The sequence below is a fragment of the Chionomys nivalis genome, chromosome 14, assembly GCF_950005125.1.
Source record: "Chionomys nivalis chromosome 14, mChiNiv1.1, whole genome shotgun sequence".
NCBI classification, from domain to species: domain Eukaryota; kingdom Metazoa; phylum Chordata; class Mammalia; order Rodentia; family Cricetidae; genus Chionomys; species Chionomys nivalis.
Genome location: NC_080099.1, coordinates 17,235,281 through 17,251,313, shown reverse-complemented (window position 1 = coordinate 17,251,313; position 16,033 = coordinate 17,235,281).

The window sequence follows — 16,033 nt, the reverse complement described above, 5'->3', positions numbered from 1 at the left end:
CCTGTGTCACCAAAGTTGCAACTGCTCCATACATGTCTTTACATGGCTCGGGATGCTTTTCCTTGGAAGAGAGTCTTTCTATGGTGTCCTTAGCTTTGCCCGGATGTTTCTGAATTGTGATACCGAGTCGAGATGCTTTCCTCCCCTGAGACTGGTGGCAAACATCGAGTCTTCCCCTCGAACATGCGTGGTTTCATATATTTTACATTTAGATCGAGTCTTTTGGAATTTGTTCCCGACTTACAATGTGAGAAATAGATCCAATTATATCTTTTTTTTCCATATGGCTATCCACTTATCTCCACACCACTTACTTAAGAGTCCGTCTTTTCGCCACCAATTTGAGACGGCACCTTTATTGTGTATTTGCAGATGCGACGGATCTATTTCCAGAGTTTCTGTTCATTGACATATTTTTAGTGTTCCCATACACTATTATGAAGTGAGTAGCTGCCCTTTTAAAATACATAGATGTGCGGCAAGAGGATCGCTCAGTGGATTAGTGCACTGGCTGTCTTTCCAGATGACCTGGGTTCAGTTCCCAGCACCCACAAAACAGCTAACAACCACACTTACCTCCATTTCCAAGGCCTCTGTCAATCTCGTTCACAGTGACCAACCATCTGAATACATGCACCAATGTATTTCTGCCTTCACTGTGCTCTCGGCAGCTCCAGTGTTGAAGAGTGAAGATGACGTAACAGGTGGATAGCAACTCATGGTTGGGGGTCCAGTTAATGCAGTACCGGCTGCTCATCATTTGTGGGGGGGTCCTCATTATTCAAGGCTTATTGTGTTCTTCTGAATGGCATTTTTAATGGCATGAAGTTTATAAATCAGTCATAAGAACTGATTTCTGTCCATCAAAAAAAAAAATGGATAAGTTTGCCATTTTTGTTTTCTCTTGCACCACTCGCAAGTATTGTTAGTGTTTTTCTTATGGGTTTGCCTGGCTTTCATTTCATTTTTATTCTTAAGTTGCTATTGCTCTCTTAAGAAAACCTTTGATGTATTTTATGATTACTTTAAGTTTGTATATATGGAAATTTTTGTTTATATTTTTCTTATTTGGCTTTTACCTTAAAATTTTTTATTATATTTATTTTATTTACGTGGAAGGCACATGTGTATAGAAGTCAGTTGGCTTTCTCCTCCACCGTGTAGTTGCTAGGGCTCTAACTCAGTTTGTTACTCTTGGTAGCTAATGCTTTTTCTCATTGGGCCAGTTTTTCATATTTGGCTTCTACTTTCTACTAGACTATTCAAATTTTTTTATCATTGTTCAATTCTTAATCCTTTATTTTTACATTCTTTAATCCTTTCTTTTGTGGTATGTGTGTGTGTGTGTGTGTGTATACATGTTTTCTGATACTAAGTATCAGAATGCCTAGCATTTCTACTTCTTTTTTTAATTCTTTTCTACTTTTCCTGGATAGTAACTTGCTCTATTTGAATTTTGCTATTTATTATTTTATAGTCACTGTGTAGCGTCATCAAAGGATCTCTGGTGAACAATTTTAATAATCTAATGTTTATTATCATACATATACACCTATGTGATTTAACCATCTCCTTGAAATTAAGGTTTCCTTCTTATTAAGTTTATGAATAATATTTCAATTGGCATTTCTGTTTGTATATATTTGTGTATGTTTCTGATTAAGTTGTTATCATATACCTTAAGGAATAGAACCAGAGGATCACACAGCATGCCAAGTTCCCTGAGCAATCTCATCTTAGCCCTGGAATACTCAGGAAGCAATTGTATCAGAGCTGACATGTTTGTGAAAAGAGGACCTGAGTGTTTAACTCACATGGACATGGTCACTAGAGACCACGTGCGGGGCATTGCTGCTTTCTGGACTGGACAGTACAGCTTCTGTGTGGGAGGTGCCTAGGAACTGGATCTTCTGAGGAGTGAGGAGAAAGTTACTTGGTCTTTCAGGGGCCTCCCTCCATTTTACCCTTTCCTGGGAAATCTGACTTAATGTTAGTCTCCACTGTGGAGGTATCTCCCTGATTGATAGACTCATGAAGGAGCTCAGTGAGGCACCATCTCTGACATCCGTTTGACTCACCAGGAACTTGCACATTCTTGGGAACACCAGCTAGTGGACTGCTGACGGAACACCATAGCTTGTGACTCTCTTGTTGTTCTCTTTCCCAATTCGATGAGAATGGGGGCAAATCAGACAACTGATCTACTCTAGAAGGAGAGGCGCACAGCTGGAGAAGCGCTATCCATCTTTGTCTCCCTTATTGGAAGCCTCTCTACCACTGTGGTCGCATAGGAGACATCACACCTCCCTAAACTCCTCACTGGAAAGAGAGTGGAAGTTTCTGTTGCTCAAATGTTATGTTGCATCATTCCTTGCCACTGCCAGCTGTGATTCAGATTCCCTCCTAGGCCCTCCCCAGCCCTAAGTTTACATAATGGTGATATGGGGTCAGCACTTAGCGAAAGGACCGGAGTTGGCACAGGATAGCCTAAGACCAAGATCTCAGCACAAAGGAGATTTATTTGTCCCAGAGGGACAGAGAACAGGAAATAAGAGACAAAGACAGAGGATGCTGGAGAAGAGAAAAGGAACAAGGGAGGGGAGGGATATTTGCCCCTGAGGGACAAAGGACTGCCTTTGGATAGAGAGGAGGCAGCCATGGCCGGAAGACAAATGGCAGTTTAGAAAGGGAAGGAAAGGGAAACCCTGTGTTAGAATGTGCTGTTTAATTTTAATTGAGCATGCTAATTAGGGTAACCAAATGGGGCTTTTTTGATTGCTAGACTTCAATATCTTTGATAGCTAGATCTGGATAGCCAGCCACAGAGGAGGAAGTGACCAAATAAGGGAATAGACCAAATAAAGGTGACTGGCTTTAGGGATGTAATCTAAACAGTTTACCAAGGCAGAGGAAGTGGGGGAAGGACCAGGCCTGCCACAAACAAAGCTAGCCTGCGAGAGCCCTTAATTTGGCACCTGTTGGTTTTTACCTCTGGGCCTTGTGTTGACTGCATCACAGCAGTGCATCCGGGCATGCTTGCATTCACATGCAGTTCATCCCAGGTATGCTTTCACGTGCAGTGCATCCTGGCATGCTTGCATTCACGTGCAGTGAATCCTGGGCACGCTTGCATTCACGTGTGTTACTTTGCTTGGTAGAGAGTTTAGAAACTGCTCGTGGTTATTAATAATTGTATTTCTTCTCATGTGAATTGCTTGTTTATGATGTATGCTTTATTCTTCCAACTTCTTTCTCATTACCTAATAGGGCTTTCTGCTTTAGAGATTGGCTGGCCTGACTTCCTCTGGCTGTACAACTTTACAGCTCCGCCCGTTCTAAATTCAGCACAAGTGCTTTCCAATTGGTGTTCCTGCCTTCAGGATGTCAAGATTAATATTCAAGATACAATGAGCTAAGGATATACAGATCTGCCACTTGATATCCAGCATCTGGCTTATAAATTTATGCTAAATATGCATAAACAGTGATATATATATTACCATGTATGCATGAATACCTACTATATAAAGCTACGGCATGTTGTTCAGAATCGGCTTTGCCTCCCCTTTAATTTTTCCGTACCTCTGAACCATTAATTCAACCCTAATAACAGCAATCCTAATCAGAGAATCGATTTATAACTATACCAGGTGGTAAAAGGCTTCTCCAAGTGACCCCGTGGGGATCCCTTCTGGCTATCTTCTGGAAAAATAGGAGATTAAAAACATGTGTGTTCCCACAGTACTGCATTCTGAAGATGTTTTATCTCCTAGTCCCACCCCCATGCAAGTTATGTAAGACCATGGAAAGCAACAAAGAGCCATTCATGCCTTGGACTGGGCGGTTGTTGTTTCTGAGGAAGGTCCTAAAAAGTAGAGAACAGTACAAATGAGTATAGGCAATCTGAACATATTATCAGGCTCAGAAAAAATTCCCTTCAGACTTTCTTTCAAAAGGAAAGTCTTTCAAGACTTCCTCTTTTAAGAGGAAGTAAATTCTTAGTGTCTTGTGTGTCTATTAACTCTTTGGGATAGGCATAGAATGGATTTAATTTAATATTCCAGGAATGTTTAACCACCAGCCCTCTGTGTGGAGAGAGGGAACTGAATGTTAGGGTGGAGGGTGAGGGGTGAGGAGTGAGCTGAGCAAAGGAAGCTCCTGGAGTCCCTGTGAGAGGGGTGAGAGTGCTGCTTTTGTTACTATGGGGATCACTATAGTAACAATTCCACTTACCCTCCATTTATCGAGTTATTTTGTTGTGAAACCAAAGGGTAAACCGAGCATCCAAAGAATGATAAAGCGATTTCGCTGCTTGTGCAGCCAGGCTGCATGTTTCAATGCAAGCACTCGGAGGGGAGAGGGACAATATTGGCAGATAATTTAATACAATCGCAGGAATGAGATTCCTCAAGGTTTCCTTTGAGACTGGGAAAATAACAGTTGATCTATGTCCTAATGCAACACTGAACTTGACTGTTTTCCAGTCCTGACACCTGACCCTCTAAAGCAACTGGGGAATCATCCCCACTCGCCCACACCTGCCCTTCTTCCTTCCTCTCCTCAATTCCTCTGTCCTTTAGCCAGTAAAATGAGAAAAAGTGAGCGAGACAGAAAAGGTGATCTTGATCTTGCTGTGTTTCAAGGCTTCCAATGCAGGATCCTACCCACTGGGGTCACAGTAAGCGTCCGGACCACACTGGCCCTGTAAGCAATGGATAGAGATGGGAAGAGAAGAAACTGTGTGTTCTCACCTCCATCCTTTGTTTATGATCCCTTGGGGATCTCTGCTGGGTGGGCTAGATACTGTGAAAGATGCTCACAGACTGAAAACTACAAGGAAAGGCTTACAGAAACCTATGTTTTAGACGTCTATCCTAGCATCTTGCCCTGAAGGCTAGATTCTTATAAAGGAGGAAAAAAAAAAGAAAAGAAAGCAGAGTAGCTAGGAAAGGCAATTTTGCAGACCTTTCCACATTCATGTAAGACAATAAATGGTGTGAAATATTTAAGCAAGCAGCCATATCCTCCACCTCTCAATTTAAAATATGCTTTGCATCATCATGGGTCAGCCAATCAAAGCTGAGGGCTACGAATGAATGCAGTCCTCAAAAGAGGTGCATCTGTGGAAGTAAGAATCACAAAGATGTGGGCAGCCAAAGCTGGCCTAAGGAAGAGTTTAGGAAACCATAGACACAAGACTTGACCCAGTTCACACGTTACTTAAACAAATACATGCAGTAAATAGAGCTATATAATTCCCACATGTAGCCCTAGTTTGTAAATGGAAATGCTGTGACAGACAGCATAAGGGGCTTGTGTATGCTGAATGATCAGTAAAGAGAGAAGCCACACAGTGAAAGCTGTGGTTGACTCCAGGTTCATGTTCATACCGTTGACCTGTCCTGCTTCTCTAGACCAGAACAGATGAGGCGGAATCCAAGACAAAGGAGTATCAAGCTACTCGAAGCCAAATGTCCTCCGACAGCCTCCCAGGGTCCACCACACCAGCCAGGTACAGCGTACCAAATCCTGGATAGAAAAGTGTGGGTGCAAGAACACCTTGTGGAACCTACAACGTACTAGTACCTAAATGTACCAGTCTCCTAAGCCACCCAGAGCCCCCGGGGTCTCCTCATGCACTTCATTGATTAAAATAGAGCACAACTTTATTCTCTTTCTTCACTCCTTCATAGGTTGTAAAGGCTGAGATCAATAAAAAGCACGAATCAAATACTTGGGCTTTCTATTGAAACCATCAGAATTGTCAGAGGCTGAGAAATTCATCCCGTGAGTCAACAACGGAACATGTAATGCTTCCTGTGTGAATTGCTGCCACCCACGAAAAGGAACTGAACATTTAAAAATCCATCCTCCATCATACTCCAGAAAGAGCTGACACAGTTCCTGGCCTCATCTTCAGCAAGCTCCCAGATACTTTATTTAGATTATTTTTGCTATATAAAGTAAACCAAATTAAATTTGGTCTTTAAATTTTTCAAGGCTTTCTCCAAAATGACTTTAAAAAATTAGAGCAAGGCCAGACAGCATAGCAGAAAAGGAAAGGGTGTAGTTGGAGCTTGTGAGCACTGGGACACACAAATGGGAAGGAAGTGAGGAAGCTTCTGGAGAGTTCACATGTGGATGGCGTGTAAGCAAGGGCTTGCAGACGTGTGCATCCGTGTAGGCTGGGGCAGCTGTGGCTGTGGAAGGGAAGAGCTCCCCTTGACTGTAATTAAGCTTCCTTCAATTCTATAGCATTCACTTACAGATGTGTTTCCCTAGTTCTCGGAGCGCCCCTAACCATATAATGTATTTTGTGCCTCAGAGTCCTCGGCTCTCCTCTGACAGTCAGAGCCAAGGAAATTCTACATCATGCTAAGTAGGAAGTTACTGATCTCCAAGGATGACTTAATATGGGCTAAAAGAAAAAAATAAAGCACTTAGAAGCCACACACTCATGTCTAGGGACAGAATATGAAGGAAAGAGAGGTGTAGAGAGAGAAGCCAGGCAACAGAATTAAACATGCTAAATGTCTTTTCATTTTATAAGGTGCCAACATGAAGCTAGCTGTGTTTTGTCCACACAGTAAATACAAGATTACTAGGCAATTATATTTAAACATTACTGAACCTCCAAAAATAATTGCCGTGTTCAGGGCAGTTTCTCAATCCCTTGATAACAGTATAGTTTAATGGATAGAAGCAACTATATCATTTATTCCTCTTACATAAAACGCTGCCAACCATGTAAGCACATGATCTACAATGGAGGTTTACAGTGGGTGTGCGGCCACCCCTGGAGGTCCAGTCTCACGTTATGAAGTAAGGGGAAAAATGAGAAGGGAAAAATGAGGTAGGAATCACTCAACGAGGCCAGGACCTAGGAGATGTCCTGTTCCTTTATTGTTATGGGGTACAAGGAACAATGTCAAAGCTAAATGTGACACTTTGGAGGTATGTATAAATTACCTGTAACACAGTGTCTTTCACTCCGAGATTTTTCCATCTACGGTTCTTGGATCTGGTTGAAAGGAAGATTGAGAGGGTAGAGGGACTTGGCAGAAGGCTCCCCTGGAGATGAAGAATTTGTCTTTTGACTGCAGATCATTTTTGCTTCTTCATTAGAAAGAAAATGAACATAGCAGTTTGGAGTCTGGCCGGGACAGTTTGCAAGTGTTAATTTTACTGAACCAAACATTCCCACGCCAGCCATTGTGTTCTCTGAGTAGGGTTTCTAAAATTTATTTAACAATAGATGGCTCTTTTGGAAAGAGGGAGGTCTTTGGAAGAGAACGAGGAATCAGGAGCCATGTTGACTTGGTTCCTGCGTGTGACTTGAGGAACCAGGGGCTCAGTTTACTAATTCCCTGCATCTGACAAGGAACCAGGGGTTCAGCTGACTTATTCCCTGTGTCCAACATGCAACTCTAGTCACGAAGAGGCACACATGCCTTCCAAGCCCTTCCAATTGGGTTAGGACCGTATCTTGTGACCAAATTACCCACAGTAATTTTTCTCAAAGTTAGGATTATTTTAGCTCTTGATTTGAAAAGAGCCAGTCCATTGTGGTGGGGAAGACCTGACCCCAAAATGATGAGGCAGCTGGCCACACTGTGTCAACAGTCAGGAAGCAAGGGGAGATGACCGCTCTACTCCGATGTTCTCCTCCCCTTTTTCTTTTTATTTAATCTGCACTCTAGCGTGTGGATGGTGCCACCTACATCCAGGGTAGGCCTCTCTGGAAATCTCCTCACAGACGTGGCCATAAGTAATTCTCTTAGATGATCCTAGATGCAGTCAAACTGACAATGACAATTAACCCCCTCACTGCCTTTCCCCTCTTACTAATTGTTAAGTTTTACTAAAGGCTTAGCACCTTCCCGGCTCTGTGCTAGGCATTTTGGTTGCACTGTCTCATTAAATCTCAATAATCCCCCATAGTAGGTAATGCCATAAGTGCACATTAATGACTGAAAAAGGAATTGGAGATCTATGAGGTTACCTCGTATGGCTAAGTTGAGGAAATGTGTTAGTGATAAGGCTGGGATCCAGTGTGAATCTTTGGAGTTCTTTTAATCGCTAATTTTCCACTTTGCCTTCCTTCCTTTCCTGTTCCTGTCTGTATTTTCTTGCTTGTTATTGTTGCTGGGGATTGGACTCAGGGTTTGTATCTGATAAAAGTATGCTCTTCCTTAGGCCTTCACCCCCAGCCCTGTTTGGCTTCTTCTCCAATACATTATTTGATTCCATTGGACTCGGAGGAGCCTGTGGTGGTTTGAATGAGAATGACCCCCATGGGCTTACATATTTAAAAACTTTGTCTCAGTTGGTGGAACTGTTTGGAAAGGATTGGGAGATATAGCCTTCTGGGAGGAGGTGTGTCACTAAGGACCAGGCTTTGGAGTTTCAAAAGTCTTATACCATTCCTGGTCTTACCCAACCCTCCCTCTCTCTACTCCTACAGTTTGTAGATCAAGATGTAAAATTTAAGACGTTTCTACTGCAATATCTTTACTTTGCCATCATGGACTCTAACCCTCTGGAACTGTAAACCTGAAAATAAATACTTCCTTTTTATAAATCTCCTTGGTCATAAGGTCTTATCATAGCAAAGAAGAGTAGCTAAGACAGAGAGTAAAAATGACATAAGAAACATTGAGTTATTTGGCACTACCCTCCCATCATGTGTGTGTTTTACACGGTGCACTTATTGAGAAGTTAGGAATAACTCAGGGATTAACTCTGCAACATAGAAGGGGGTCTTAGTTAGGGTTTCTATTGCTCTCAAGGGACATTATGGCCTCCATTATCATCATGTGAAACAAGGAGGCACGCAGGCAGACATGGTGCTGGAGAGGGAGCTGCTACACGTTCATATGCAGGCAACAGGAAGGAGACTCTCTCACTGAGGGGGACTTGAGCATGTGTGTGACCTCAAAGCGCACCTCCACAGAGATACAATTCCTCCAACAAGACCACATCTACTTCAACAAGGCCACATCTTTCTCTACTGTCACTCCACTTGGGGGGCACTTTGGTTCAGACTGCCACAAAGAGGGGACTAGAGTTTGGTAAAGGAGTCAGCCCTACTGTAAGTAAAAGCCTTTGGAGCTCTAAGGGGTGAGACCTTGCATCTAGGACTTGGCAGAGACTTGTGATGAGCCAGATCAGATTGATTCCTATTTCTCTGGAACATGCTGCCTCTTGCCATGTTAAAGTGGTCCCCTCCACCTGCCATGAGCCAATTATCTCTCAGATTTGCAGGGAAAAAATGGGAGTCTGTGTGTCCTGCATTTTGGAATGGTAATGAGACACAGGCATCTCGAAATGCTCACTTGGGATGGTCCATATACCCCCTCCTCTGCATCTTTTTCTCTGCCAAGCTCATGCCCCCACCAGTATATATCAAGGACTTCTTTGCTCTTCATTTTCCCTTCTGTATTCCTACTAATTCAATGTACCATTATCTTTCAAGGCCCAGATCTGCTTCCCTTTCTACACTAAGCTACCAAGATTGTACTTCCCATATTTCCTTAGGACTTTCATCATTCCCTCAATTCCTGGAAGTAGGCAGTAACTATCCTGTCAGTGTATTGAATGCTATAATGCTCTTAATTAGATTTTTGATGCCATAAAAGTTCCTGGAATTTCCCACATATTAAAAAAATCTGTAAAACTTGGGATAAAGTTAGGTTCACAAGTAAATACTTATCAATTGGATTGGATGAAGCTGGCCCTCTCAAGTTCTGAATGTATGTGATTATTCTTATTGCTGTAACCAAGCATCCAGGAAGGATAAGTTAAAGAAAGAGGGCTATTTTGACTCTTTCTCTCTGTGAGGGCACAGCCCACCATGGCAGGGAAGTCATTGCCACAGCCATGACCTCTCATCTCTTCACAAATCTATGGACCAGGGTCGGGCGATGGTGGCGCACGCCTTTAATCCCAGCACTCGGGAGGCAGAGGCAGGTGGATCTCTGTGAGTTTGAGACTAGCCTGGTCTACAAGAGCTAGTTCCAGGACAGGCTCCAAAACCACAGAGAAACCCTGTCTCGAAAAACGGAAAAAAAAAAAAAATCTATGGACCAGGAAGCAGAGAGTCAGCTCACCAGACTCTCTTGATCATCGTCCTCCCTTTTCAGTCTAGGTACCTGCCATGTGCACAGTGGGGCTTCCTCCTCAGCTAGAGCACCTTGAGATGCCCCCACCGACAAGTCCCCAGCCACGTCTCTTAATTACCTCCAAATAAAGATGGATAACCCCTGAAGATGACAGCTCTGGCCTCCAAATGCATATATAGACATGTGTACTCATATACCTGTGCGCGCGCGCACACACACACCACACACACACACACACACACGGAACCTTCTATTTCCAGCTCTTCAGCCTTTTTCTATCTTGCTTTTTCTGAATATTTCCCTTAGCATACACCATGGAGCCCACAATTATTACCTTCCCTATTTTTTTCAGCCACAGATATTTTGCTTTGCAATTGTCCCCAAGAGCCTCTCCTCCTCTCCTACTTGTATGTACGCAATTTATGAGATCGTTCCTCTTTCTCCCACAGCACTGAATAAATAAATTACTTCTCAAGTTTGTTTCATTTATGGTGTGTTCATTTCCCTCTAATCCTTAGGGCAGCGTTTATAAGGAATCTCCTGCAAGACTACAAGGCTACAAAAGGCAAAACTTCCTTCAGTTCGGAACAGTAAATAATCTCCACCACAGCAATGGCCCGGCCTGGATATTTAACTTGCAATTACACCCATGAAGCCTGCAACGCTTCTTTTATTGGGTTCTATACTGACTGTTTTTGGCAAGATTCACACCCTAAAATTCCAATGGGTGTGAGCCAAAACTGCATAGCTTTGTAGCTAATAATAACAATAATAATGAGCACATTTCAAATGTGCTAATTACAAATTCAATTGGACTGTGTTCTCATTAAATGCTGCAGGTTTTCTGCCAGGTTGCTCCTTCACAACAGTATGTTTTCCAACACCTGTTTACCTTACCATCCCCGCTCAGATTCAGAAAGAGAAACTTGTAGAAGTTCAGACACATATTAAGTCTTACATGTCTTTTCGGTTTTTCCAACCCTTTACCCAGAATTCTTTTCGGTAAGAAATCAAGGAAGACATAAACACACACTCATACATACACACAAACTTCATGTAAAGAGCATAGAAGGTTTTAAGGAGGTTCGTGCAGCGGACTTCAACAGGATTTGTTTTAGAGGTGTGAGGATAGAAAACAGGAATTCTCCTTGCAATTGTCCTATGTCAAAAGAAGCTTTATTAATGATGGTTTTGTCTAAATCTCAATCTATGGAGCCTGAAAAATCAAGCGACAGTGGTGAAGAGGACATGTATAAATCTGTTGAAAGAAATGTCCCTGTCATGTGGTAGTAAACAAAGCCTGGAGAGAGACTGAATGTGGGTTTAGGACACCCAACACTCATTCATTGGGAAGGTAGCTTTTGTAAGTCAGCTGTTGGTGATGAAAGTGACTCAGCAGGTAGAAGCATTTTCACACTGGCCCAAAGACCCAAGTTTCATCCCCATTTCCACAAGCTTGCAGAAGAGAATCAATCTTCTCTTAAGACATACACACACACACACACACACACAGGAGTGTATGCTAAATAAACTAGATACAACTTATAAAAATTATAAATCAAGTTCTGTTAGTCTGTTAATTTGGGTGATGATAAAATCTTCCTTGTGTATGTAAGCAAGAAACCTTGATGCTTCTATGCTTTCTTGAATATGGAAGCAAGAAGTCTTGATGCTTCTATGCTCAGCACTAGACATTTTTACTTGTAGGAGGTAGGCCAGGGATTCTCCAGCACTCTATCTCAGAAGGGTGGCGGTTGCTAAATTTAAACAGTAAGTCCCCATCCTGCCTACACATTAGACCTGCCTCAAAGTTTTCCATCAGCACTCCAACCTTAAGGATAGAGTCAGGACCTCCAGCAGTGGAAACCAGCAAGGCTATTCTGCAAAAACTCCTAGCTGTTTCTTTGGCAAGCTTAGGGTTGAATATAATAATATTAAAAGATGTGGGAGACACTAAATGTAAGAACCCTCAATCATATTTATTCTTAGCCAGGTACTGAAAACAATGATGTTCGGTGTGAGTCACACACAATTTGGGAGTCTGCTTTTCCTCTTCTGTTGTTAACTGTCGGATTTGAAGTATGCTATCTTCACTCAATGGCTAGGGTGATTTGGCTTTTGGGAAACTGATCAAGTAGGAGTAGGGAATCTCATGGCCCAAAGGTGGGACAGTTTGAACATCTCCAGAGATAACTGATGCCAAATAGAAACTTATCGGATATATGACAACGGTGGAGTTCCTAACAGTTCCTCAGACAATAACTAAAATCTCCACTCAGTAAATCAGAAGTGGCTAAGGAATCAGCTCATCACTCAGAATGACGTATAAGCTAAAGGGAAATCTCAAGCATCTCTTTTCTTTAGCTGTTGGGCTAGAACTGAAATAATTAGTTGTTGATTAGAAAAACCGTCACTGTTCATATAGAAAAATCCTTTGTCGCAAATATGGGGAGGGTGATGAAAGAATTGGAAAAATCACATTTCCAATCCTCAATGACATGATGAACCTACTAGGCAACAATAAAGCGGGGTGGCTAAAATAAGACCCGGAAAAGTTGGTGGATGACTTCTCCAAGGATAAGTCAGGGAGATAGCGCTGTATTCCCATCTTATGACTGCTCTAACAAAGTTATTTTCTCATTGTTCAAAATCAGTTTTGTTGGTTGGAAATCAAGGTAATAAAATGACTCCAGACCCTCTGGGTGCTCTCTAGGGAAATCTGTGCACTTTTTCCATTTTCTGCAGCAGTATTAGCATCTTTGTTTTGTGGCTGTATTGCTCTAATCTCTGTTGCCATGACTGCATTGTCTCCTCCTCTGTTGCATGCATGTCTGCCTTTAATCCTTCTCCTGTCTTATGAGGTCATCCATGATTGTATCTGGAACCCAATTAACCAATACAGAGTAGTAATCTACATCTCATCAACTAGAATGTGAGTCACATCCACCAAGATGGCTTATCTCCCTTTATTGTATAAGGTATTGAGGAAGAACATCTATCAATTCCAGTGGTTAAGATGTGGATACTTTGGGTTTACATGACCATTTTTCAACCCTTACAACACTAGATCATTGGCTAATCTATATTTGAAGAAAAATGGGATAAATCTATCATCACTAATGTGCTCGATATGAGATGACTATACTATAAAGCAGCCCTGCTTGAGAAACAACTCTACCTACCGTAGTCTAATACAGAACTGTCTGGCTCCAGCTACAGATATAGAGAAGGAGAAACTATGCTAAATGATACTAAAAACACATGACAAGAAAAGTCTAGCAGTCTTGTAGGACAATGTATGGAGTTCTTATTTTCTTTAATAAATGCACCAAAGCAAAGAAAACAAGACTAAAAGCAAAGAAATGTAGGTGCTACCGGGGGTTGTAGCTCAGTGACAAAGCTCTTGCCTAGAATGTGGAAAGTCTTGGGTTTAATCCCCAGAACTGTGAAAGTATAAAAGAGGAAAGGAAATAAATAATAGGATAAAGAAGACAGAGGACATGAAACATAAAGTCATATGTAGACGATCATACAGAGAATATTAACGTATGGGATGTTTACAGAATCTTAGATTTTGAATTGATAAAAATAAGTAGTGACGGTGCATGTCTGTAATCGCATTAGCGCAGTGAAGGCAGAGTGGAGGTGTTAGGGTTGATGCTTGGGCTCTGGTGGTCTCGCCAAACAAGGCTCAGCCACACATCCCCAGGATGCCATTAAAAAAGACAAGTCACAGTGAAAACCACAGAAAGAAGATTTATTCAGTGTGGCCAGTGAGAAGAGGAATGGATAAATGATCTGCCCATCTTTGGAATATTGATATATGATTCAAGTTAAACAAAAGCTAAGAGCTACGCATAACTAATTAGTCTTTGTCAAGATGTAGTATTGCCCATTGCTGACCCATCTCAATCTCTGTTTCAAAAACTGGTCCCATAAATCCTCGTATTGATAAATCTCTCCCTGGGAGGCAAGCATCTCTTACGGATGATCCAGGTTTCTGTCTTTCCCTTCTCCTAACAAGGGATTCCTGGGAATACTTTAGGGTCTATTGTTTTATATTTTAGGGTCTATTGTTTCAATAATCAGATAGTGAGATGAAGGACTCAAATGGGTGTATGTTTTCATTTTTAAAATTAATTTTCTAATAATTCGCTTTATTTTTTGAGATTATAATATAATTGCCTCATTTTCCTCATTCCTCTCCTACCACCAAACCCTCTCATATATCCTTCCTTGCTCTCTGTCAGATTCATGACTTCTTTTTTTCATTAATTGTTATTACATGCATATATGTATACACATATCTATTCCTAAATACTTAAGTACAACTTTCTCAGTCTGTATAATGCTACCAGTATGCACACTTTCAGGGTTGAACATTTGACATTGGCATCGGTTTGCTCTTTCCCGAGAAGACGGTTTCTCCAGTTCTCAGCATTCCCTAGTTGCCTGTAACAGTACACATAATGATGAGGTCTCTTGGGCCTTCAGCTCTCCATATTAGCATGTCTATTGTTGTCCTCGTTCATCTCATGTTTAGGCAGCCATGTTGGTGAGACTTTTTATGGATGTAGCTTCTGATACTCCTGTGAGACACTATCTCGTAGCAAACTCCCTCCCTTTTCCTCTGGCTCTTACAACCCTCCCTTCCTCCACCCCCCCCCCAATTTTTCCTGAGCCTTAGATGTGGGGGTTGGATTGTAAATGCACTGGGACTGTGTTCCAGAACTCCACATTTTGACTGGTTTCAGTTTCTGATGGGGCAGGTGGGTGGGAGCGAAGACACTGGAGAGGGAAATCGTGGGGTACAAGTGATCAGATCAGGGAAGTGGGAAAAATAGGGGTGGGGATGACAACTAGTGGGAGAGAGATAAATGCAGAAAATGGAGAGAACAAGCTAAAATTGCAGTAAGGATGTCTGAGAAACTTATAAGGAATCACCCTATTAACTATCTGCCAAAAACTAACTGTAACGCACCTAAGTGTGTATATAGCCATATATTTATAATCATGCATATATATATAGTATAAATGAAACTCTCTCATCTGGGCTGACAACAGTCTCTCCAAGAGCCAAATGCCATCTACCAAAAACATCAATAGTCAAGAGAAGTCTGCTTTTGAATTATTGGTCAGAGTTGTTCAAGAGACTCCTCAAACATTACATATTATTGCTATCATCCTCCAGAGGTGGAAGATAAGACGATATTGCTAAAGACACCATGCTCTTCAAACACATGGCCCAGAGGCCCCAGGAGATAAAACTGACAAGAAAGTATGCTCCCTGGGGACTAGCTTTAATGGTACCAGAAGGTAGGTATTATATAAATTTCCAAAGGAAGAAAGCAACCAACAGGCCTACCTAGCTACCATGACTATGCATCACAACAATAATCAGCAAGGTGCAGTAACCGTAAGGCACACATACATTGGTGGCAACTTACAGCTCTCTAGCTGGACTTAAAACTCAACACAAGGAAAATCATGCCTGGTACTGGAAACCTAGTCAGCTACCCAAACCTAATAAAGTCATGGAGGAAAATCTACAGCCAATACTTTCCTAAAGCATCACAATCCCTAACTGCATTCTAAATATTTTTCCTTACACCCACAGACAAGTGTAGACTTCATCCTTCATCAAGGAAACCCAAATGTGACTGTGGACAATCTCTTCTGCTACTGGGACAGTGACAGAAAGACCACGAGTTTGAGGCCAGCCTGGTCCACATAACAATTTCCAGGTCAGTCACAACCTCAAGCAGTCATTAGCACATGTCTTAAAAGACCTTTTTAGAGGATGGGCAAGATAGCTCAGTGATACAGGCATTAGCTGTCAAGTCTGATTCTGAAATTCAACCCCTGGTACCTACTTGATGGAAAGAGAAAGCTGACTGCTAACAGATGTTCTC